The sequence below is a fragment of the Bos taurus genome, chromosome 23 (genome assembly GCF_002263795.3).
Source record: "Bos taurus isolate L1 Dominette 01449 registration number 42190680 breed Hereford chromosome 23, ARS-UCD2.0, whole genome shotgun sequence".
NCBI lineage: Eukaryota > Metazoa > Chordata > Mammalia > Artiodactyla > Bovidae > Bos > Bos taurus.
The window spans coordinates 39,484,911-39,509,572 of record NC_037350.1 but is presented as its reverse complement, the minus strand read 5'-3'; the positions used below and the strand labels follow the sequence as shown (position 1 = coordinate 39,509,572).

General features: G+C 42.8%; 1 long non-coding RNA gene across 1 annotated transcript in view; it reads left to right on the top strand.

The window, feature by feature from the left end:
• LOC104975702 (uncharacterized) overlaps nucleotides 1–24,662 on the top strand; it is a 34,884-nt gene that overhangs the window by 5,629 nt on the left and 4,593 nt on the right. Inside the window, exon 2 of the long non-coding RNA XR_003032167.2 lies at nucleotides 1,107–1,323. This is a non-coding gene — a long non-coding RNA (uncharacterized lncRNA). The remainder of the gene's footprint in view (nucleotides 1–1,106; nucleotides 1,324–24,662) is intronic.

Below are 24,662 nucleotides of genomic sequence, written 5' to 3'. Positions count from 1 at the left end.
AGTGTGTAGGGTTAAGGCGATCCCCTCCACGGGCTGCTGGGGACTACGGGAAGCAAAGATGCTAAGGTGGGCCATTCAGCAAGACAGGGGATGCCTCTCCAGCTGACAACTGTGGTTTGGGGGCTACACAATGGTTTGCTGAGCCTTCTTTGACTGCATGGCAGTTGAGGACACTTCTACCCAATCTTCCTTCCTTTTCACCTTCACTTAGAACCAGATTGGCATGATGGTCTGATAGTCCTCCTAGCCTCAGATGGCTTTCTCTTCATTTTCTCTCACACAGGGGGTTTTCCTGCTAAATTTATCTCACTTTAATCACAATTTGACATCTGACTCTTGGACTGACTGACTGACTGATTGCTCAGTCATGTCTGATTCTTTGCGACCCCGTGGACTGTAGCCCACCAGGCTCCTCTGTCCATGGGATTCTCCAGGCAAGAATACTGGAGTGGGTTGCCATTTCCTTCTCCAGGGGATTTTCCCAACCCAGGGATCAAACTCGGGTCTCCTGCATTGCAGGCAGACGCTTTATCCTCTGAGCCACCAGGGAAGCCCCTTGGAGGACCTGCGCTAACACGAGCTTCTTGTTCTTGTAGCCATTAAATGCATGTATTGGTACTTTCCCTCCATACCCATCATAACTCGAGTTGTGTATTGGATCCTTGGCTCGTCTCTGGTCATGCAATAGGACTCACTCCTTTTCTCAGCTGAGCACAGCATCTTGCCTCTGAACTATAGAGATACAGTCAGAGAACGTTCAATCTGTAGGGCCGTGAGTCAGGGCCTTCAGACTTCAGTGGTCACACAGCAAGGATGAATGGAGTATTCATCTTAAAAACAACTGGTGCCTGACTAATAATACAAAGAAGCTATTTCAACCTGGGCTTCATGGGGGCTGGACCTGGAAAACAGAGCTGTTCCTCAGGGCTGAGATCACCCTGTTGTCTGTAGGTGAAGCAGCATTAATGCATCATCCTGATCCACCCCATGATGAACAGACACACCCTTGAATTTAGTTCAACATCCACCCATCCTGCCTTTTTGAAGAAAGTTCAGTGTTTCCAGAGCTTATGATGTGATTGCAAACAACCTTTCTATTTTTCTAGCTTCAAGGATTCGGATATTCTGGGGAAACCAAGTGTGATCTGAAGGTTGAAGCTCAACTGTTCATTATTTCTCCAAGTTCTGGGATAATGTTATTAGTTTTTAAGCATGAGGTGCTTCCCAGGAGAGCTGCTGAGTCCCAACCCGACCAAACCCTTTCACGTCGTGGCCTGTACGATGCACCATCATTGTGGAATGTCTCTGAGATGACTTCTGCAGGTGAGTCTGCCCTCTGTCTCTGGGGCTAGATCAGTCATGTCTGTTTCATTGCTGATGAAGTACTGGTATGACAGAGGATTTTTTAAATGGTTTACTTAACTTCTCTGGTTAACATTTTACTATCTGGATCCTAGTGGGTCCGTGATAGACATTTAATTTATCACCATTAAAAATTCCCGCTTTTTTTACTGTGCAAAGAAGAATGTGTTTGAGCAACATATGAGGTGGGGTTCATCTAAGAAAGAATTTAGGGAGGAGAAAATTAAACAATCTCTGATTTGGGGGAAAGCCTGAATTTTTACTAGGTTACCTTATTCATTTTTACTGAGCTTGCCTCAGAGGTTCCTATCTGTTTACAGACCAGCCTGGTTTGGTATTCTAGCTGAAAATGATGTGCAAATCAACCCCATTTTCTTGTTTCCTGGCCCTTCACACTCCAATGTCAATGGGATGCATTCCTCCCAAATTAAATTCTCTAGCAGGTTACTCTTGATATGAGACCTGTTGAGAGCCAGAAGCTCTCATGCCTGGGACTGGCACCGCTCACTGGCATGAAGAGCCATTGCCACCTATAGATGAACTTGAGTATTAATGAAGAGACCCCCCCCGACTTCCTCAAACTGTCCTAGAATTTTAACAATCCACCATTCCATCAATTTTAAAACGTTACAAAGAAGAAATTCTAATAAAAAAGAAAAAAATCTCCACCCGTTCTCACACCACTTTAACTATACATCTACTTTCTAATTATGAAACTCATTCCAACCTGTATTGATATATGCATGTTGCTTTCACATAGTTAGATCATAGCTTCTTTCACTGGTTTCAATGTTAGGACAGCTATCACATTTATCCTTTTCAGTAGCTATATATCTCAGCATTCATATGTAATTTACATCATCATTCCGAACTGTTAAACACCTAGGGTTTGAGGGGGGTCTTTGATTTTTAAACTATCCTATAAATGCCACTATAACATCATGACCTGTCACTTTTTCAAAATGTATTTTCCTTGTGATTGAGTCCCAGGAATAGTACTAGTGAGTCAAAGAATATGAATATCTCAGTGACTTTTGAAAGGTAGCTAAACAGTCCTCCAAAAAATACAATAGGTTTACCAGTCTACTGGTGTAAATAGCATATGACACATATTTTAAAAGATAAATCAGTATGTGTTGCTATCAGATATAAAGACGAATATTATCAAGTGCCAACGAGCAGTTCAGATTAGCAAGACTGAAGAAGGAGCTACACAAAGAACAGGAAAAGGCTTCGAGGGGCTGCCCTGCGTTGACTGAGGAGGCTCTGAGGGTAAGAATGTCACGTGTGAAGCTCCCTGGCAGTTTCTTTTTGAAAAAGTTCGGAGTTCCATTGGAATTAGGAGAAGACGATGGTAGCAGTAGCAAAGAGACTCCTACCAGGGGAATTAGAGCAGTGAAATGTAACAGGGATGGATTTTAGATCCAGATAGACATGGGTTGAAATCCCAGATCCATTTTTTGAATTGTATGGCCTTGGGCAAGATACAAATCTTTTCTCAGGCTCACAGAGAGCCTTTGTAAGGATGACAGATGGTGCATGTGAAGAGAAACATATGATAACTGTCACCATCATCATCAAGAGCAGTCCAACCTTATTAGTGGCAGACGATGGAGCAACCCAGAGATTGTCACCACTTTCGGTTATAAGGTCGTAAAGCACACAAAAGGCTACGTGTGTTTGTACACATCCTGCAGGTCTAATGCTCTGAGGAAAAGTTTGGGAAATGATAACCTAGTCCATCTTCTTTATTCTACACACCCGTCACAGAAGGCCAGATATGGAATTTTAAACTAGGCCCAAATAGAGTGAGGGGCTTCCCCAGTGGCTTAGTGGTAAAGAAGTGTTGCTCAGTCGTGTCCGACTCTCTGGGAACTAATGGCCTGTAGCCTGCCAGGCTCCTCTGTCCATGGGATTCTTCAGGCAAGAAGACTGGAGTGGGTTGCCATTCCCTTCTCCAGGGGATCTTCCCAACCCAGGGATAGAACCTGAGTCTCCTGCATTGCAGGTGGATTCTTTATCATCTGAGTCACCAGTGGTAAAGAATCTGCCTGCAATGCAGAAGACTCAGGAGATGAATGTTCAGTCCCTGGGTCAGGAAGATTCCCTGGAGGAGGGCACGGCAAGCCACTCCAGTATTCTGGTCCAGAGAAACCCATGGACAGAGGAGCCCCAGCCTACAGGCCATGGGGTTGCAAAGAGTTGGACATGACTGAAGCAACTGAGCACATTCAACCACAATGAAAGTCAGAAGTATCCAAATTGCAAGGACCAGAACCGCATGGAAAATAAGACCGAAGACTGTGATCAATGTTTTGAGGGGCAAACTGTCCCCTGGTTTGGATGGAAGCAGAGATGTCTAGGTAGCCTCTTGTTTTCCCTGCCAGCAGGATCTGAGCTGTGCCTTGGCTAAGGAAGAGCAGTTTCCACTTGGATACCCTCTGGTCCTTGATTATACTTCCCCGATTGACAAGTAGTGGAATGCTTTGTCTTACTGAACCCAAATCAGACATCGATTCACAGAGTGTTAGTTTTCCACATCTGTAAACCTGAGATATTGTTGTTGCTTAGTGCTCAGTTGTGTCTGACTCTTGGCGATTCCATGAACTGTAGCCTACCAGGCTCCTCTGTCCATGGGATTTCCCAGGCAAGAATACTGGAGTGGGTTCAGGTCCTTCTCCAGGTATCTTCCCTACCCAGGGCTCGAAACTGCATCTCCTGAGTTGCAAGTGGATTCCTTACCACTGAGCCACCAGGGAAGCCCCAAACCGAGATAAGATATACCTAACTTCCCACCAGAGGATTTACCACGAAACATTTGCGCCTTAAGGCTTATTAGATGGGTCTTTCACTCAGATGGGCCTCTTTTGCAAATTTTTGTTAATTTCTATATTCATTCAAATAAATAGTGGGCATAGTAAATTTATATTTTCTTTCTTTTTTGGCCACACTAGTTGGGATAGTTTGTCCAGCTTTTGGAATCTTAGTTTCCCGGATCAGGCACTGAACCCAGGCCACAGCCGTGAAAGCACCCAGTCCTAACCCCTGGGCCACCAGAGAATTCCCCAGTACTGTCTTTCTTAAAGAGCTGCTCCTCCCACTTCTGACCCCAGGCAACCTGGATTCCACACTCATGAGACATGTTAAACGATCCAACTGGAAGTTCCATGAGGGCTAGAATCCCCTGCACCTAGCATTCAGAGCCTATCAAGGATTTGTTGAGGTTCACTGTTTAGAGATTATGTACATTATGCCCTTGGCAACTGGTCCTCATTACATGTTTTTTGTTTGTTTAATGAGTGTCAAACAGAGGCAGAAAGGAAAATTGTATCCAAAGGTATTTATATGCAGAACTATGCAAATGTCATTGGTTTTGAACCAACCCACAATATTTATGAAGAATATTCAACATCACAGGGAACAAATCACAGGCTTGGAAATGTACATTGATCCTTTTGCTCCAGAACGAATTGGCTCTTTCCATCGCTGACTGTCACATAGCCTATCCCTTCTCCTTTGGAAGGTAGCTGCTGCAGTCTGCCCTTATTTGCAAGAGCGTGACAGTGGGGAGTTTGATGCCATGTTAATCATATTCTAAGCCCATCCAATGCAGGTGAAATCATTAGAACAGTGAACACTCTGTGTGATGTTCCTTAAGAGATGGGTGATTTTCTCACTCGGTGGTGATTGACATTCTTTTTAGTAATGATGGTGAGTCTGGGGGCCTCCAGTGAAGACCATCAGGAGACAGTTGGAAGAATAGGAATAGTGATATGTGTGTATTGTGTGTGTGTGTGTGTGTGTGTACCCTCTTTGTTAGAACTGCCTCTGTAAATGGAAACCCAGCTGAACCCTCTGGGAATAGGAATTCAGGGCAGCAGTCAGTGCCCAAGCTATTAATATAGCGAGCACTAAAGCAGTGCAGGCGTGAGAGGCTGTGCTCTTTCCTCCTCCACACCTCCATTCCCTCCAGAATCCTTCCTAGAAGGCACTCACCCTGCTCATTATTATCCTAAAGAATGGCTGGAATGTGAGGGGGGCTGGAACGAACCCCTGCTGCTTATGAGTTCTTAAGGAAATGAAGGCAGAGGGACAGCCCAGCTTATAAACACTGGGGACAAGATGTCAGTGCCATCCGCTGCTGGACTGGAACACTGGGCCATTTATCACACAGAGCCCCATCTGTTCAAGGTAGAGGAATGCTATTTGCTTGGGCAGGAAAGGAAGAATTGATAGCAATATTCCCTAGCTTTTTCATTAGAGGCTTTGAAAAACAGCCTTTCAAGAGAAGGACACCTTTATGTTCCAATTGAGTTATGAATTTAAAAGCATCACTTGGCTGAGGTTCGTTACCTGGTTTAGCCAACCCTAATATGCAACAGGACTCCAGATCTTTCCTTTGAGAATTCTACTCTGTGAATGAGTCCCCTGAATATTTGACAATTTTCTGCTGGCAAAAGAAAAGAGATTTGGCTTATTATTTTATGGTGGGCAGAATTCAAAGGGCAGAAGGAAGGAAAATAATAGTGGCTTTCAATAAAAGAAGAGAACATTTGCAGAAAACACAACATTTGCAGGAAACATGCACACAATCATCTCAGTCCTCAGCAAGGAGTATTTTTGATGATAATTATCCAAAACTGGGCTTCCCAGGTGGTGCTAGTGGTAAAGAACCGGCTTCCCAATGCAGAAGACATTGGGCTCCATCCCTCAATCCAGAAGATCCCCTGGAGGAGGGCGTGGCAACCCATTCCAGTATTCTTGCCTGGGGAACCCCATGGACAGAGGAGCCTGGTGGGCTGCGGTCCATAGAATCATAAAGAGTCAGACACAATTGAAGCGACAGCATGTAAGCATCCAACATTAACTAAATCCTTCCTTTATCCCCAGTTTTCAGAAAACTTATAATTAAGTGCCTTGGTGTAGGCCTTATTATTATCATCACTCTCATCATCTTCATTGTTTTAGTAAGCAAGTTTCTTACCAATATCTTTCCTTGAAGAAAGCCATCTTACTCTTCTATGTGGGGATGCCAATGGAGGTGTCCCCTCTTCCCTGACTCTAAGGGTATATGGACTCCAGCCAGCCACAGTGATCATCTCAGGGATGATTTGTGACTTGTGACCCCAGCTTTACTACTCAGAGTCGCTCCTGAAGACAGAAGCTTGTTTTCCTCTGGAGTTGTTGAACTAGAAAGATGTGAGCTTGGAGTGACTGTATAAGATATTTTCTGTTGTGTTTCTGACATCACAACCAAAATCTCTGACAAATACAGTCCATTTGATAGATTCAGAAACAATGTTCAGAGACACCAAAGGATTTTTATTAAGGTCTCGTAATGAAGCAAGTATTTAGGTTCTTATTGTTTAACCAAGATATTTCATAACTGAGCAAGCTAGCGCCCAGTGTCTTACTCTAATATAAGCAGATTTTCTTGGAAGCGTTGGGAACAGACCACAGGTCACCGGATTTTTAGTCCATGTTGACCTCAAGGGATAATTCTTGGATCTTTGCATGAATGGTCAAGGCCACGGATATTGTATGGCTCTGGTGTGAGGGAGTGGTGGAAATTTGATGTGACAGCCAGTAGAGCTGTTGAAAATAAGGGACAGTTCCTCTTGTTGGACTGATCCACTTGGATTGGCTTCCCCTAAATAGCTGACTGGCTCAGGGCTGTTTCCCACGTAGGGGACCCATGGATAATTGGAGGAAAACGTTTTAGATTGGCTTTGCTCAAGCTAAATTCAAGCAGCCCTCTTCTTTCCTTGATGCACGTTCCTTAGGCTTATCTCTCCTTGTCTCTTCCTGCCACTAGAACACTAAGATGTGGAGAACTGATATTTAAAAAAAAAGAAGAAGTGATATTAAAGTGAGGGCTTGGAGCAGGGATGATAAATGGGTTTGAACTTGTTTATCACTGCAGTTTTGGGGGTTTTTTTGTAATTATATAGAAGGCTATTTTGAGGACCCTTAAGATTTAATCTTGCTCAGCAAGAGAAAGCAAGCAACATGATTAATTAGCAATATATTCCAAAATGGCTATTGTTTTACGTGGATTCCACAAAAACTGACTCTGAGGTTTAGAGACTTGATTGCAGGAAGTATCCCTAAGAACAACACTTGTAAGGAAACGAGGGAAGTAATAGGAGACATTGTAGTGGCAATGAAGGCCTTAGCCAATTTCATGGGGGAATCTGGAACTGGGTTGTCCCAAACCAGCCAAAGTGCCAGGCCTGAACAGTAACCCCTTTCCCCAACTCTCCCCAACACTGACCCTGGAGGGCTGTAACCTTGGAGAAGGATGCAACTGTAAGCCATCAGTGGCCAACATTCCTAGCACTTGGGGGAATGCATGTGTGGGTCCTGAAGGGAGGTCTGCGTAGCATACGATAGTATCCACTACAGCCGCAGATGTGGGAGTGGCCATGTATGTGTGAGATATTGGTTGTTCTGACCTAGGGAAGAAGCACAAAGGACTTAAAATGTAAGCCTTAGCCCGAGGAGCAAGTTAAGGTGATGCAACCAATAAGACCCAGCCTAGCTCACTAGAGAACAATACTGAGGTTTGGGATCCAAAGTCATTTTCATCTAGTGTTCCTGAGCCTATGCACATATGTCTCTTGAAAAACTCATATGGGAGGACAGCTGTTTCATTAGCAACTGGAGAGGGTTTAGGAATCTGGGGCCCTGAGTTCTGGGGTCATTTGAAGCCTAGTTGTTCTCTACAATTCTATTTATTCTCAATCCCCTCAACATTCCTTATAGCCTCTCCCAAACTTTTAACTAAAAGAAACTCTGGCCATAGCCTGTCTACGGGGCCAGTGTTAGAATCAGAATGTTCTGTAGACTCGCAAGTCAAACAAAATAAAGAACACCGTGCTTGTAACATAATATTTTTAAAGGAATAAGGAAGCAGTTTCTAAAACAAGTGAAAATATACTCTTTCTTCAAATAGGAGTACATCTCTAGATTGTTTTTAACATTTAAGTAATTGTATTCAGTGCTGGCTACCAACAGCCTAATAACTATAAAGGTGCTTGCTTGTGCTCAGTTGCTCAGTCATGTTCAACTCTTTATGACCCCATGGACTACAGCCCACCAGGCTCCTCTGTCCATGGGATTTTCCGGGCAAGAAAATTACAGCCAATCCATTCTTAACATTTATGTTTCTATGAGTTAGGGATGTTAACAGGAGTAAGAGTAACTGGGATAAACCAAAATACACATCCCTGGGAGTCAGCTTTGACTCCTCTCTCTCCAACCCCTTCCCTCTCATTCCAAAGGAGGCTGGGTGGGAGAAAGTCCTGATTGGCACCATTTGCCTGTATGCATGGTGTAAACACTCTCACCATCACGACTGATTCCAAGTAACAGAACAGAGTTGGGAAGTGATGTGACTTGGATACTTTGGATGTAAGAAAGGTCCAATAAAATTATCTTGAGAGAAAAAAGAAAAATTTTTTAAAAAGAGAAAAAAATTATCTTGAGAAAAGTGGGATTTATGATAACAATTCATAGGCACTGGCCCTCAACCTGGAAAGGAGCCAGGAATGGGGCCGCTCCAGGGACCTGAGCCTCCTTGTCGTCTCTCAGGGGACATGGGGTCCCCCTGTTTCTCTCTCTGTCACTTCTCTTCTCCCCTCTGGGAGTTTCTTCTGCTTCGTCGTCGTTTCTACTCCTTGAGTTTGGCTTGGCCTCATGGCCACAAAGCAAGTACCTTGGGCATCACTCTCTGCATCTTTTTGGCTTCTGTCCTTCCAGCTGCCAACTCCTCTTCTGGCTGCTTTTCCGTTCAAATCGGGGACAGAGAGTAGCTGCCTGGCCATGTTCAGGCTGCAAGTCATAGGCAGCTCGGGAACAGCCCACCCCCGTTTGGCTCAGGCACTTCTTCCTGGTCCAACCAGCCATGTTCACGGGAGGCCAGTGGAAAATATGGCTGCCTGGTTCCATTTGGGGTGCCCCCACCTCCCCAAAAGTATGTGTGCATGCGTGCTAAGTCGCTTCAGTCATGTCCGACTCAGTGCAATCCCATGGACTTTAGCCTGCCAGGCTCCTCTGTCCATGGGGATTCTCCAGGCAAGAATACTGGAGTGGATTGCCATGCCCTCCCACAGGGCCTCTTCCTGACCCAGGAATTGAACATGCAGCTCTTACGTCTTCTGCATAGGCAGGCGGGTTATTTACCACCAGTTCCACCTGGGAAGCCCCCACCAAAGGCTATGCTGTAACCCTGGATATCTATGAATGTGATCTTATTCAGAAACTAGATCTTTGCAGATATAATTAAGGATCTTGAGATGAGATCATCCTGGATTATCCAGCAGGTCTTATATCAAATGACAAGTATTCTCATAAGAGACAGAAGAGAAGACACAGATACAGGAAGGATACCATGTAACCATGGAAACAGAGATCAGGGTGAGGCAGCCACAAGCCAAGGAATGCCTCCAGTGGAAGCTGGAAGAGGTGAGGAAGGACATTTCCCTTGAGCATACAAAGGGAATACGGGCCTGCTGACACCTAGGTTTCAAACTTCAGGTCTCCAGAGTTGCAATAGAATAAGTTTCTACTGTTTCAAGCCCCCAAGGTTAGAGTGACTTTTTTATGACAGCCTCAGGAAACAAGTCCACCCCATATTCCCATCATGCAGATTCAAAACCACAAAATTTTGCCACGTTTGCTTTACCTATTCTTTTTCCTTTCTTTAACACTCTCTCTCTTCTGAAATGCTTTAAAGCAAATTCCAAATATCATGTTTTTTCACCCCTATATACTTTAGAATATATCTCAGAATTTGTGGGTATTTTAAAATTTCACTGCAATGCCATTATAGCAACTAACTTAAATAGCAACTAAATAACTAAAAATAAGTACATGGTATCCAAAATGTCTTTTTATTTTCCTTTAACTTAATCACTAAAATACTGTTAGATATCACCCCTCTTTGAATTACTCTTTGTTTTCCATCTATCTTTCTAGAAAAGAATTGCCTAAGATGAAATGCATTATTACAGGTTTGGGCTTGTAGATGTATGGGTGCTCTTCCCCACTCAGTGACGAAGAATTCTTGGAATTTTTTTCTCTAGTTAAAAATAAAGATTTCTTTCTTCTTTTACAATATGAGCTTTTGTCCAGGACTGACATCCATAAGTTCCACTTCAAAGTCATACTGGAGGTGGACAAGAATAAAGTCATGATAGAGAAAAGTAATCTGGATTCTAACATCTTTCCCCAAAATGTAGGAGATATTTGCTTTGAAAAAATGAAACAGGGGCAAAAGAAAAAGGTGAAAACCAGGAAGTTACTCTACACTGGATTTTAAATAGCTCTTTCACAAGTTTCTCTTTTCTCTGAAAAACTTCTCCACCAGTTTCAAAATGAAAATTGTATGCTGTGAATAATAGCATTTGGCTATCCTTTCAAGGAGAAGTAGGGTACCCATGGGCTGCATTCCAGTGTCTCTTCCTTTGGCACTTTTCCTGTGGTTCTAAAATTACTTTTTTCTTCTAAAGAGATTAATATTAAACTTTTCTTCTGCCCACTAATGAAAGGAAATGGAGAAGGCAATGGCACCCCACTCCAGTACTCTTGCCTGGAAAATCCCATGGAGGGAGGAGCCTGGTGGGCTGCAGTCCATGGGGTCGCTGGGAGTCAGACATGACTGAGTGACTTCACTTTCACTTTTCACTTTCATGCATTGGAGAAGGAAATGGCAACCCACTCCAGTGTTCTTGCTTGGAGAATCCCAGGGACGGGGGAGCCTGGTGGGCTGCCGTCTATGGGGTTGCACAGAGTCGGACACGACTGAAGCGACTTAGCAGCAGCAGCAGCAGCAAGGGTAAATCATTTCTATGAAAAGAGAGGATCTATAACCACTGAGAGGGTATGGGGTCAGAGGTTAGGTAGGATCCTCTGCCTGAGAAGCATAGTCTATATATCCTTGGTGACTATCTGAGGAGTTTCTTCTTGCTAAGGGACCCTTGTCAAGATTTACATACTCTTTGGGAAGGTCATAACTTTGCATGTTCTAGGATGTGGTCATGCAAGCAAGAAGATCATTACTGTAGCTGATGAATACCTGAGAATCAGACTTTCAAAAATTGGGTACTGGATATTTTCAGAAAGACAAAAGAGAGGATTGTGCCATAAGAACTAGAGAAAGGCAGCCTAGGTCAGAAAAGTGTGAGGATTCCAAACATAAACCCTCCAGATCCTTCTACCATTTTTTTTCCCTTCAAACCCCATGTCTTGGGCTCAAAGCTAACTTGGTCATCATGTCAATTGTTGAGTTTCACTTTTTCTGCCTGAAAACAATGGAACCTCGTCATCTGAAGTGGATTTAGTCCGATCTTGAGATCTAGCCAAGTGACTCCCCCTCCCTTGTCTTCACTCACATATATTCCATGAATGGCTTTCTTTCAACAAGGCAACTACAACTCCCTCCTCTAGACTTTGAAGCCCTTGATTTATGTGACCTATTTGTGCATGCTTAAATGAAACCCTTGGCAGAGTAGAAAAGCTTGTTCAAATCTCTTCTCCTGGTAGTATTTTCTTCTATCATAACCCAGTCAAGAGGAAGGAGGAGTGTATCTGATAAGCACACAATTTATAGCATCAAGGGTCAGGAACTAAGAATGATGTGGCTTGAATGTCATCATTTTGCCTCCCTTCCTTGCTAACTTTCTGCTTTAGTGTTCTCAGCTGTCTACCAGAAGGAAGGGTGAATAGAGAGTAGGCATCTTTCTAAGTCTAGAGGTCCAGTTTCAGTGACAACATGTAAAATGCTTGGAAGTCATCCCTCCTGTTCTTACAATAAGAAAACAATGAAGCCAGCATGGGAAAAAAAAATAGTCTTACTTATAAAGGAGCAAAGATAGGAATTTTATCTGACTTCATTAGAAACCATGCAAGCAAGGCAAGAGTGGAGCAAAATATGTAAAGCATTTAAAGGAAAAAACCCACCAGCCTACAGTTCCATAGCCAGTGGAATTATCCTTCAAAAGTGACAGAGACAAACAACTTATTCAGACAAAAAATTCATCACAGTAGACTTGCCTATGAGAGACATTAAAAGTAGTTCTTCAGAGACAATGAAAATGATATAGGCCAGAAACTCAGATCTACATGAAGAAATGAAGAATGTTGGAGAGGAATAAATGAAAATAGAATAAGATCTTTTATTTTCCTATTCTTTTTTACAGGGTTGTGTTTATTTTTATTTTATTTATTATTTTTGGCTGTTCCACATGGCATGTAGGATCTTTGTTTCCTGACCGGGGTTGAACCCGTGTCCCCTGTAGTGGGAGCTTGGAGTCTTAACCCCTAGACCTCCAGGGAAGTCCCTATTTTTCTTATTCTTAATTTATCTACTAGACAGCTGAGCAAAGTAATAGTAATAACAATGTATTAGATGATTATAGCATATAGGTCAGTGAAATCCATGACAGCAATGTTATAAGGGATGGGAGGAAGAAATCAGAAACGCTCTATGAAAAGCTGTCTGCATTTTCCATGAATTTGTACAGCATTATTTGAAACTAGACTTCGGACACGACTGAGCAACTTGACTTTCACTTTTCACTTTCATGCATTGGGGAAGGAAATGGCAACCCACTCCAGTGTTCTTGCCTGGAGAATCTCAGGGACAGGGGAGCCTGGTGGGCTGCCGTCTATGGGGTCGCACAGAGTCGGACACAACTGAAGCGACTTAGCAGCAGCAGCAGCAACAGACTTAAGTTAATTGCAAATATGTACTGCAAATTCTAGAGCATACACCAAAAACAATTTTTCTGAAAGATGTACAATTGATACTCTGAAAGGAGAGGAAATGGATTCACTTAAAATGCTCAATTAAAAGGCAAAAAAACAGGATAAAATTTTCAAAAAATAACAAGTGCAACAAACAAAAAAATGGTGATAAACATGGTAGATATTGATCCAAATATATCAATAATCACCTTACATGTGAATAGTCTAAATAACACCAATTAAAAGATATAGACTGTCAGAATTTAAAAACAAGATCCAAGAAACACACTTTAAGTATAAAAACAGAGACAGGTGAAAAGTAAAGAGCTGGAGAAAGATAAATCCATGCCAACACTCATTAAAAGAAAGCTAGGGCAGCATGTGAATTTCAGACTATAGAATAAGGAAAATTATCATGGATAAAAAGAAGTATTATATAATGATAAAGGGGTCACTTCTTTAAGAAAGCATAACAGTCCTTAATGTATATGTGTCTGACAACAGAGAATCAAAATACAGGAGGCAAAAACTGCCAGGAGAAAGAGATGAAGCCACTATTATAGCTGGAGGCATCAACACTCTTCCATCAGTAGTTAATAGACCTGGCAGGCAGAAAATCAGAAAGGACATCGCTGAACTGAACTGTTCTGTCAATCAACTGGACCTAATTGACATTTACAAAATATAGGCTACCTGACTTTAAACAAAATTGGAAATATGAAAAACACATTTAGGAAACCAGTAACTTTAGGTGCGATAATATACAAAAGAATTCTTCAATTTGCTGAAGTGTGTCTATTCTTTATTGCACCTAATAATTTTGATAGCTTCCCTTTAAACATTTAAATTTTCCCTTTAAACATTTAAAGATTCCCAGATGGCTCAGTGGTAAAGAATCCACCTGCCAGTGCAGGAGACACAAGGGACAGGGTTCTATCCCTGGGTTGGGAAGATCCTTTGGGGTAGGAAATGGCAACCCACTCCAGCATTCGTGTCTGGAAAATCCCATATACAGAGGAGCCTGGTGGGTTACAGTCCATGGGGCTGCCAAGAGTCAGACACGACTGAGCAGCCGAGCACACCCAAACCTTTAAATTACGAATCCATTTAGAAACTTCCTGTATCTTTTAAAATAAACCATCATCATCCCCTCTAGATATGAAAAGTGGACCTCAGAGCATCAGTGGATGTCACTGGCGATGTGACCAGCATACATACAACCTCTTAAGGAGCTCTTGCCAAAGGGCTTACCTGGTGATTATGGGCTTTTCCCTTCCTAAGTCTGAAGGAGAGAGTGACAGAGGGGTGCTGTTCTTCCAATCTGGGGAGTCCACTCTTTAGTGGCTATTAGGGGAGAGAGTGTTGAGGCTCATCCTTCACCAGGGCATCCCTGCAGGCTGCTTTTGTCTGGTTAATGCTTGACCTTCATTTGTTCTTTCAGTAACATTTACTGAGCACCTGCTGTGGGTCAGGTGCTGCCCCAATTGACCCCAGACCCTCAGGTCAGCTGGTGGATCATTAACATTACTATATAGGTCAAAGCAATAATGACAGGCTAGAAAAAAATGGAAATTCTCAGCACAAGTTGTTCGCTCAGTTTTGCATCTGTTATCACCCGTATGATCCTTGCTGCTGCTGCTGCTGCTTAGTCGCTTCAGTTGTGTCCGACTCTGTGCGACCCCATAGACAGCAGCCCACCAGGCTCCGCCATCCCTGGGATTCTCCAGGCAAGAACACTGGAGTGGGTTGCCATTTCCTTCTCCAATGCATGAAAGTGAAAAGTGAAAGTGAAGTCACTCAGTCGTGTCCAACTCGCAGCAACTCCATGGACTGCAGCCCACCAGGCTCCTCAGTCCATGGGATTTTCCAGGCAAGAGTACTGGAGTAGGGTGCCATTGCCTTTTCCAATACGATCCTTAGGTAGACGGAATAAAAGTCACAGTAAATCAATGCCAGCTCTTCATCTATTTCCTCCCCTCTTCCTGTTCTCTGGGTGCACGGAAGCAGAATCTCCGGTTAGCTAGTTGGGTCTTATTTCCTGAAGGGCTTCATGAAATTTTCATTAAACTTTTTATTAAATTTTTTTTTTTCATTAAACTTCCATGAAGTTCTCCCAACCACTTTGAATCCTTGGCGAGCTTCCTCTAGGACTTAAGGTAATTGTTCTCATTCATTCTTTCATACATTCAGTGCTCACTACGTGCAAGATATGCTGTGCTGGGGATTATACAAAATGCAAAAATAAATAAGCCTCAGTCATTGTCCTTTAGTAGCTTGCAGTCTATCAGAATCTTTTCAAACGGTTCCCACAAAGTTCTTACTTGTATCCTGCATTTCACAAATTTGGTTGCATGCAAGTATGCTCAGTTGTGTCTGATTCTTAGCAACCCCATGGACTGTAGCCTGTCAGGCTCTTCTGTCCGTGGGATTTCCCAGACAAGAATACTGGGGCGGGTTGCCATTTCCTCCTCCAGGGGATCTTCCTGACCCAGGGATCAAACCTATGTCCTTTGTGTCTCTTAGCATGGCCCGGCAGATTCTTAACCCCCCGAGCCAGCTGCGTGGTGAAAAATTTGGTTACTTTCATTCAATTATGTTCTCTTCCTCACTTTTTACATCTTTTGGATGCACCATACATGATGTGGGAATAATATAATTATCTATGTAAACTGATAATTCCATAATCATCAAAAACAAAACCCTCCATAGCACAGATTTAAGAGTTGAAATGTCTGGGTTTGAGCCCCATCTCTGCCTGTGTGACCTCAGACCAGCCACTTAACCTCTCTGAGTCTCGGTTACTTTGCCTATCAAATAGAACTAAATATTTCTACCTTACCTATTGCATAGTTGTGTGTGTGTGTGTATCAGATGAGCCAATGTACATGTAATCCTTTTCTACAACATAAAATGATACAAAGATGTAAACTGTTATTAAAACTCTGCAATGGAATCAACTTCAGGGTTTGCTTGTGTGTACAATACAATTGCCATAGAAATAGTAACTAAGAGCAGAATTTGGCCCAGGGCACTTAACTACAGCATTTTTTATTTTAAGGGCAGAAGGGGAAAAAAAAAATCAAAGACTTTTTATTCAAAGCAGAAAACTTTCAAACAAGTGTCAACACTTGCCAAGGACATGGTTACTAAGTGGCTCTCCTTGAGGGAAATTCAGAGCGTGAAGACCGGCTTCACTGAGCAGGACTGCCAGAGAAAAGTCTTTAATGTTATCATCTTCCTCCTCCACCCGTGCTCAGAATTCCTTATCTAATCAGCTGGAGACACACGTCTTAACGGTCAGACGATAAACATGGGATGCGGTCTAAGTATGGATCATGACAGCGGCCAAAACACATTCCAGTCGGGTGGCTATCATCATGCCCAGAGCACGCCACTTTCGCTTTAAGAGAACTATTAATACAAATCAAACTCCTCTCTCCTAGATTTCTGAAGTGTTTTGTGGTGAAATCTGCCTAACACACAGTGCTAAACATGACCTTTTGTCCCCAGAACCTAGCAAAGTTTATGCACAGCTCCTCTGATACGAAATGGGGAGGGCGGGGGAAGGAAGGACTGCAGCCAGTCCAGATTTTTCCAGCCTGGCCTCCATATCCAGACAACCTGTTCCAGAAAAATAGAAATAGAGGGGTTAGTGGAAATTTGCTTGGTTTAAGAGAGAAAATGAGAACTGGAGAACAGTGACTGCTTCAATTAAAAACAAAGAAAAGGGGACTTCCCTGGTGGTCCAGTGGTTAAGACTTTGCCTTCCAAAGCAGGGGGTGTGGGTTGGAACCCTGGCCAGGCAGCCAAGATTCCACGTGCCTTGTGGCCAAAAAAACCAAGACATAAAATAGAGGCAATATTGTAACAAATTCAATAAAGACTTAAAAAAAAAGTCCACGTTAAAAAATATGTATCTTTAAAAAAATAAAGAATCCGTGTATTTGTGGTATTTACAAAAAAAAGAAAGAGAGAAGTCTCAGATCTATTAGAATGGCTACTATCAAAAAACTAGAAAAATAGCGAGTGTTGGCGAGGATGTGGAGAGACTAGGACCACTGTGTGCTGCTGGCAGGAATGTAAAATGATGCCAGCCCTTTGGAAACAGTATGGTGGTTCCTCAAGTATTTTAAAACAGAATTATCATATGATCCAGCAATTCCACTTCTGGGCCTATATCCAAAGAATTGAAAACAGGAACTCAAAGTAATGATTGCACACCTATGTTCATAGTGGCATTATTGATAATAGCCAAGAGATAGAAGCAATGTCCAGGTATCCATCGATGGATGAATAAATAAACAAAATATATGCTGCTGCTGCTAAGTCGCTTCAGTCGTGTCTGACTCTGTGCGACCCCATAGGAGGCAGCCCACCAGACTCCCCTGCCCCTGGGATTCTCCAGGCAAGAACACTGGAGTGGGCTGCCATTTCCTTCTCCAATGCAGGAAAGTGAAAAGTGAAAGTGAAGTTGTTCAGTCATGTCCGACTCTTTGCAACCCCATGGACTGCAGCCCACCAGGCTCCTCTGCCCATGGGATTTTCCAGGCAAGAGTACTGGAGTGGGGTGCCATTGCCTTCTCCAAAAATATATGCTAGAGCTATACAATGGAATATAATTCAGCCTTGAGAAGGAAGGGAATCCTGTCACATGTCACAACATGGATGAACCTTGAGAAATAGTGTGTTAAATGAAATATGCCAGTCACAAAAAGACAAATACTCTATGATTCCACTTACATGCAGTACCTAGAGCAGTCATATTCACAGACAGAGAAAGCAGAATGGTGGTTGGCACAACTGGAAGGAGGAAGTAATGGAAAGGTGTTGTTTAATGGGCACTGAGTTTTAGTTTTGCAAAATCAAAATGTTGTGGAGATATTTTGATCAACAGTCTGGACAGGCTTAACTCTACTGAGCTGCATACTTAAAAATGGTGATGATGGTAAAAATTTATGTTAATGTGTTTTTAACATAATTAAAAAATGTATTTCCAAAGAAAGGAAAAATCTAAATGAAACCTCACTGTCCAGATTAACCTTAACTAATAACCAAGCCCTACGCTTATGGTTTTCCATGCCTGGAAGGTCCAAACTCTTTAGAACAGCATCGGTAGTCAACAAATGTTTAATGTCGGGCAAATCATGTCACTCTTCTGTCGAGAATCCTCCAGTGGCCACAGTCACTTTTATGAGGGCTTCAAAGGACTGGCATCGTTTTCCCAGCCTGCATCCCACTTCTCTGCCCTCACCTCCCTTCACAACCCCCTCAGTTACTCCAGCCCAGAGTGGTTTCCTTCTTATTCCCTGACTCACTGGGCACGTTCTCCCTTTAGTGCCTTTACAAAGGTCTTTATTCTCTTCCTGGAATGTTCCTCTCCGAGGTTCCCACCTGGCTCACTACCTTACCGACTTCGGGTCTTTGATCAGAAGCTCCCTTCTGGAAATGCCCTTTCTATCCATCCTGGGAACTGCAACCCAGTCCATCTCCAACCCAGCACCCCCTAACTCCCTCCCATCTTTATTTTTATTTACGTTCCTCTCTCCCATCACACTTACTACCAGGTGACATCTACTGTATTTATTTCTTTGGTCTTTTTCTCTTCACTGCAATGTCAGCACCATAAGGGCTAGTATTATTTAACTCTTTTAGTTACTGCTTTCTAAAAAATCCTCAGCACCTTGAACAGTGCCAACATATCATGAGCTTCCAATAAATAGTTGTCCAATGAATTAAATGATTGGATGGGATTTCCCTGTGGTACCGTGGATAGGAATCTGCCTGCCAATGCAGGGAACATGGGTTGGATTTCTGGTCTGGGAAGATCTCATATGCCTCCGAGCAGTTAAGCCTGCACACTGCAACTACTGAGCCCATGCAGCCTGGAGCCCGTGCTCCACAATAGAAGCTACTGCAATGAGAAACCGGCACGCCACAGCTAGAGAACAGCCCTCCTTGCCCCAACTAGAAAAAGCCTGAGCACAACAAAAGACCCAGTACAACCAAAACTAAATAAAATAAGAATGACCGAGTGACCACAGAAAGCATTTGAAGTACAAGGTTACTAAATACTTTTTAATTGTTTATAACCCAAATCTTTTTCCTGCAACCAGTATCCTGGGCTTGGGGAGTGGGGCAGGGAATTGCAATACAAGCTCTTCTTTGTCTTCATTACACAGGACTTAACCTGTACACGGTAGCAACTGATTGCTGTTTTTCTGCTGGCACACCCTTTAATCATTTCCCATCGAGATTAAAAGCAAAGGTCATGTTGGATAAGCACTCAATTAAGTCTTTAGATGATGGTGCTGTGTGAACAGACTTATTAGTCTGTATGTGTAATTAATTCTCATGCTATCGTCAGGTTGCTTCAACACCATGGTAACACGATTCCTGATAACTTGCTACCTGTATTCTATTATGAGTCTCAACCTTGTAGTAAGCCCCCTCCCAACATGTAATTGTGGAAAAGTTTCAAAAGTATGGGCAAATGGAAAGACTGTGCAGTTAACCTCCATACACCTGCCCTCTTGATGCTACTATTACCATTTCAGCATATTTGCTTTAATACTTAACATTGCCTCTCTAATTTGGGGGCGGGGTACAGGATACTCCATGGATGGCACATGACAAGGTAGAGCTCCTTAGTCCCTCCTCATCTTCAGGGGTCTGGGATGGAAACCGTGTTGAGGATGGGAGATGCTCAGTATGTTGGGGAACCGGGGTGGGCCAAGGTCTCCCCAGCAGCCAAGGGCCTCTCTCGTCTTCTCAGAGGCTCTGAGGCTGGTGGCCCAAGGGGCTCTTACTCCTCAAAGGCCACGTGGGCTCTAAGCCCAACCACACTGTTGCTGTAGGCAAAGTCATCGCCATACCAAGAAATGACCTTGACAAAGCGGTCACAGGGGGCAAGGCCAACCCCAGCCTGACTGAAGGAGAGGAGGTGCCACTGTTAAAGTTATAGGAGCCAACCTGGTCCTCAGTGTGGCCCAGGGTGCTCTTTAGGGAGAACTCTGATGTCTGCTTCACCACTTTTTCTTAAAATATTTACTTATGTATCATATGTATTCATTTGGCTGCACCAGCTCTCAGTTGCAGCAAGCAGGCTTGTTAGTTGCAGCCTATGAAATCTTAGTTGCGGCACGTGGGATCTACTTCCCTGACCAGGTTTTGAACCCAGATCCCCTGCAGTGGTAAAGAATCCGGCTGCAGTGCAAGCAATGAAGAAGTAATCCTACTCCTGTGCATGTACCCAGACCAAACTATAATTCAAAAAGATACACGCAGCACTATTCACAATAGTCAAGACATGGAAAGAACCTAAATATCCATCAACAGATGAATGGATAAAGAAGATAAGGTGCATATGTACAATGAAATACTCTACTCAGCTGTAATAAAGAAATCATAACATTTGCAGCAACACGGAGGGATCTAGAGGTTATCATACTAAGAGAAGTAAGTAACAAAGAGAAATACAAATACCACATGATGTCATTTATATGTGAAATCTAAAACATGACGTAAATGGACCTACCTATGAAGCAGAAACAGACTGAGAACAGATACGTGGTTGCCAGGGCGGAGGGATGGACTGGGAGTTTAGGGTTCAGTTCAGTTCAGTTCAGTCGCTCAGTTGTGTCTGACTCTTTGTGACCCCATGAACCGCAGCACACCAGGCCTCCCTGTCCATCACCAACTCCCGGAGTTCACTCAGACTCACGTCCATCGAGTCGGTGATGCCATCCAGCCATCTCATCCTCTGTCGTCCCCTTCTCCTCCTGCCCCCAATCCCTCCCAGCATCAGCGTCTTTTCCAATGAGTCAACTCTTCGCATCAGGTAGCCAAAGTACTGAAGTTTCAGCTTTAGCATCATTCCTTCCAAAGAACACCCAGGACCGATCTCCTTTAGAATGGACTAGCAGATACAAACCATCATAGATAGAGTAGATAACAACAAGGTCCTATATTTAATGGCCTGGGATAAACAATAATAGAAAAGGACATAGAAAAGAACGTATATATGTACATGCTGTGCTTATCCACTCAGTTGTGTCCAACTCTTTTCAATTCCATGGACTATAGCCCGCCAGGCTCCTCTGCCCGTGGGGATTCTCCAGCCAAGAATACTGGAGTGGATTGCCATACCCTCCTCCAGGGGATCTTCACAACCCAGGGATTGAACCCAGGTCTCTTGCATTGCAGGCAGATTCTTTACCAGCTGAGCTACCAGGGAAGCCTCATATATGTATATAACTGAGTCACTTTGCTGTAGAGCAGAAATTAACACAACATTGTAATCAACTATACTTCAATTAAAAAAAAATAAGAGGGATATGGTAACATGGAAAGCAGTATGTGACAAGAAAAAAAATAAGATTTTTCCCATCAGTGGCCCCTCTAACCAGTGTGGATGATCCCGTGGGTCAGTAGTACTTCACATGTGGCTGATACAAGGAAGCTTCAGACCAACCCCCTTAAAGAAAACTTAAAGTGTTAGTTGTGTAGCCAAGTCCAACTCAATGGACTGTAGCCCACTAGGCTCCTCTGTCCATGGGATTCTCCAGGCAAGAATACTAGAGTGGGTTGCCATTTCCTTCTGCAGGGGATCTTCCTGACCCAGGGATTGAACCTGGGTCTCCTGCATTGCAAGCGGGTTCCTTACCATCTGAGCCACTGTGGAAGCCAGCATCCCTCTAAGCCTTGCACTAAATTCCATCGCCAGCATGGGAACAGTCCTCATCAGCCTATATGACAGAGGCAAAGTTTACAAAGCTTGGGTTGGCAAGAACGTGAGTGAAAAATAAATTCTAGCAAAGTTTTGATGATGGTGTCATTTGCTGGCTGACATCTGAAAATCGTTGGCAGTGTTTTAGGGCGTATTTTGCTTTAACAAGTAGGGAAGATGTTTTAATTGGTGCCCTTTATTTATCATTTTTGTCATTCATGTACATGGAAAATTCTAGCGTCTTCCACACTCCGTCATCGGCAGCATACCAGACTAGCAACTGTTTCAACAGAGAGCAGTTTCTTCTCTTACTCAGGAAAATGTTTTATTGCTTGGAAGATTGCTCTCCATGAATGTTACCCAGTATATCTTAATCCAATTTTATAGATTAGAGCTATCCTCCTCATAACTGATTTTTCTATCATCCCATTTTAAAGGGTTAGTTACCAGTGAATGAGTGCTCCTGTATCTCAAATTCTATATGACACAGGATGGGTTTACTCAGGGGTGATAAGAAACAGATGGAGTCGTTGCGCACAGTACACATTATTATTATTTTTTGAAATCAGAATTTTTAAATTAACTTCTCCAGAGTGACCTAGTTACTTCTATTTATTTTTTATTGTGGTAACATACATACAACATAAAACTTGCCATTTTAACCATTTTAAGTGTACAGAAGCATTAAGTACACTGACAGTGTTGTGTAATTACAACTGCCATCTATTCCAAAAACTTTTCATCACCCCAAGCAGAAACTCTGTAATCATTAAACAATACTCTCCCATTTTCCAGGCAGCCACCATTCTATTTTCTGCTCCTGTGAATCTGCCTCATCTAAACATATAAATGGAATCCTACAATATTTGTCCTTTTGTGTCTGGCTTATTTCACTTGGGAACATGTTTTCAAGGTTCACCCATTTATAGTACATGCTGGATCGTGGGTCAGGACTTCAGCATAAGGCTGAATAATATTCTATTGTATGTATATGCCATGTTTTGTTTCTTCATTCATGTGTTGATAGGTATTTGGTTTGCTTACATCTTTTGACTATTTTGAATGATGCTGCGGTGAACACTGCCATACAAGTGTCCACCTGACTCTCTTCTTTCAGTTCTTTTGGGTATATTCCTAGGAGTGGAATTGTTTGGTCTTATGGGAAATAGATGGGGAACCAGTGGAAACAGTGTCAGACTTTATCTTTTTGGGCTCCAAAATCACTGCAGATGGTGACTGCAGCCATGAAATTAAAAGACACTTACTCCTTGGAAGAAAAATTATGACCAACCTAGATAGCATATTGAAAAGCAGAGACATTACTTTGCCAACAAAGGTCCTTCTAGTCAAGGCTATGGTTTTTCCAGTGGTCATGTATGGATGTGAGAGTTGGACTGTGAAGAAAGCTGAGTACTGAAGAATTGATGCTTTTGAACTGTGGTGTTGGAGGAGACTCTTGAGAGTCCCTTGGACTGCAAGGAGATCCAACCAGTCCATTCTAAAGGAGATCAGCCCTGGGTGTTCTTTAGAAGGAATGATGTTAAAGCTGAAACTCCAGTACTTTGGCCACCTCATGTAAAGAGTTGACTCACTGGAAAAGACTCTGATGCCGGGAGGGATTGGGGGCAGGAGGAGAAGGAGACGACAGAGGATGAGATGGCTGGATGGCATCACTGACTCGATGGACGTGAGTCTGAGTGAACTCCGGGAGTTGGTGATGGACAGGGAGGCCTGGCGTGCTGCGATTCATGGGGTCGCAAAGAGTCAGACACAACTGAGCGACTGAACTGAACTGAACTGAAGGTAATTTTATGTTTTGCTTTTGAGAAACCACCAAACTGTTTTCCATAGAAGTTATTCCATTTTATATTCTCATCAGCAAGGTACAAGGGTCCCAGTTTCTCCACATCCTTGCCAATCCTTGTTATTTTCTGTTGTTATTGGGGTGGTGGTACCATTTCCATCCTAGTGAGTGTGAAACAATATCTCATTGTGGTTTTGATTTGCATTTCCTTAACACCTGGTGAAGTTGAACATATTTTCACATGCTCATTAGTCACTTACATATCTTCTTTTTCAATATTGTTTTGGCTATTTGAGATCCTTCTAACTTCCATGTGAATTTGAGGACATTTGCAAAAAAGGCCATTGACATTTTGATCGGGGTTGCATGGACTCTGTCGATTTGGGAAGTATTGACATCTTAACAATATAAGTCCTCCGGTCTATGAACACAGCATGTCTCTCCATTTATTTAGGTATTCTTTCCCTTCTTTGAGCAATGTTTTGTAGTTTTCAGAGCACAAGTCTTACATCTTCTGGGTTAAATTTATTACTAAGCATTTTATTCTTTTTGATGCTAGTGTAAATTGAATTTTAAAAATTCGGAATTTTTGAATGTACTGTTTGATGAGTTTTAGTAAACTTATACTATTGTGCAAGACTCATCAAGATCTAGTTTTAGAATACTTCCATCACCCCCAAAAAGTTCCCTGTGTGTACTACAGTCAATCCTTGCTCTCACCTCTTTATTCCAGGCAACCTCTGAACTGTTCTCTTTCTCCACATTTTTTTCTGTTCTGCACATATAAGCAGGTGCTTATATTTATATAAAATACAATTATTGATATAGACAACGCAACATCCATCTTAGGACTCAAAAACAACACACGTCCTGACCAGTCCAAATGACCTCATCTCTTATGGTATCAACTAGTTAAATGAGATCTTGGTTCATCCTTCTGTCTGAAAGGAAAAGAAAGGAAAGTTAGTCACACAGCTGTGTCTGACTCTTTGTGACCCCATGGACTGTAGCCCGCCAGGTCCT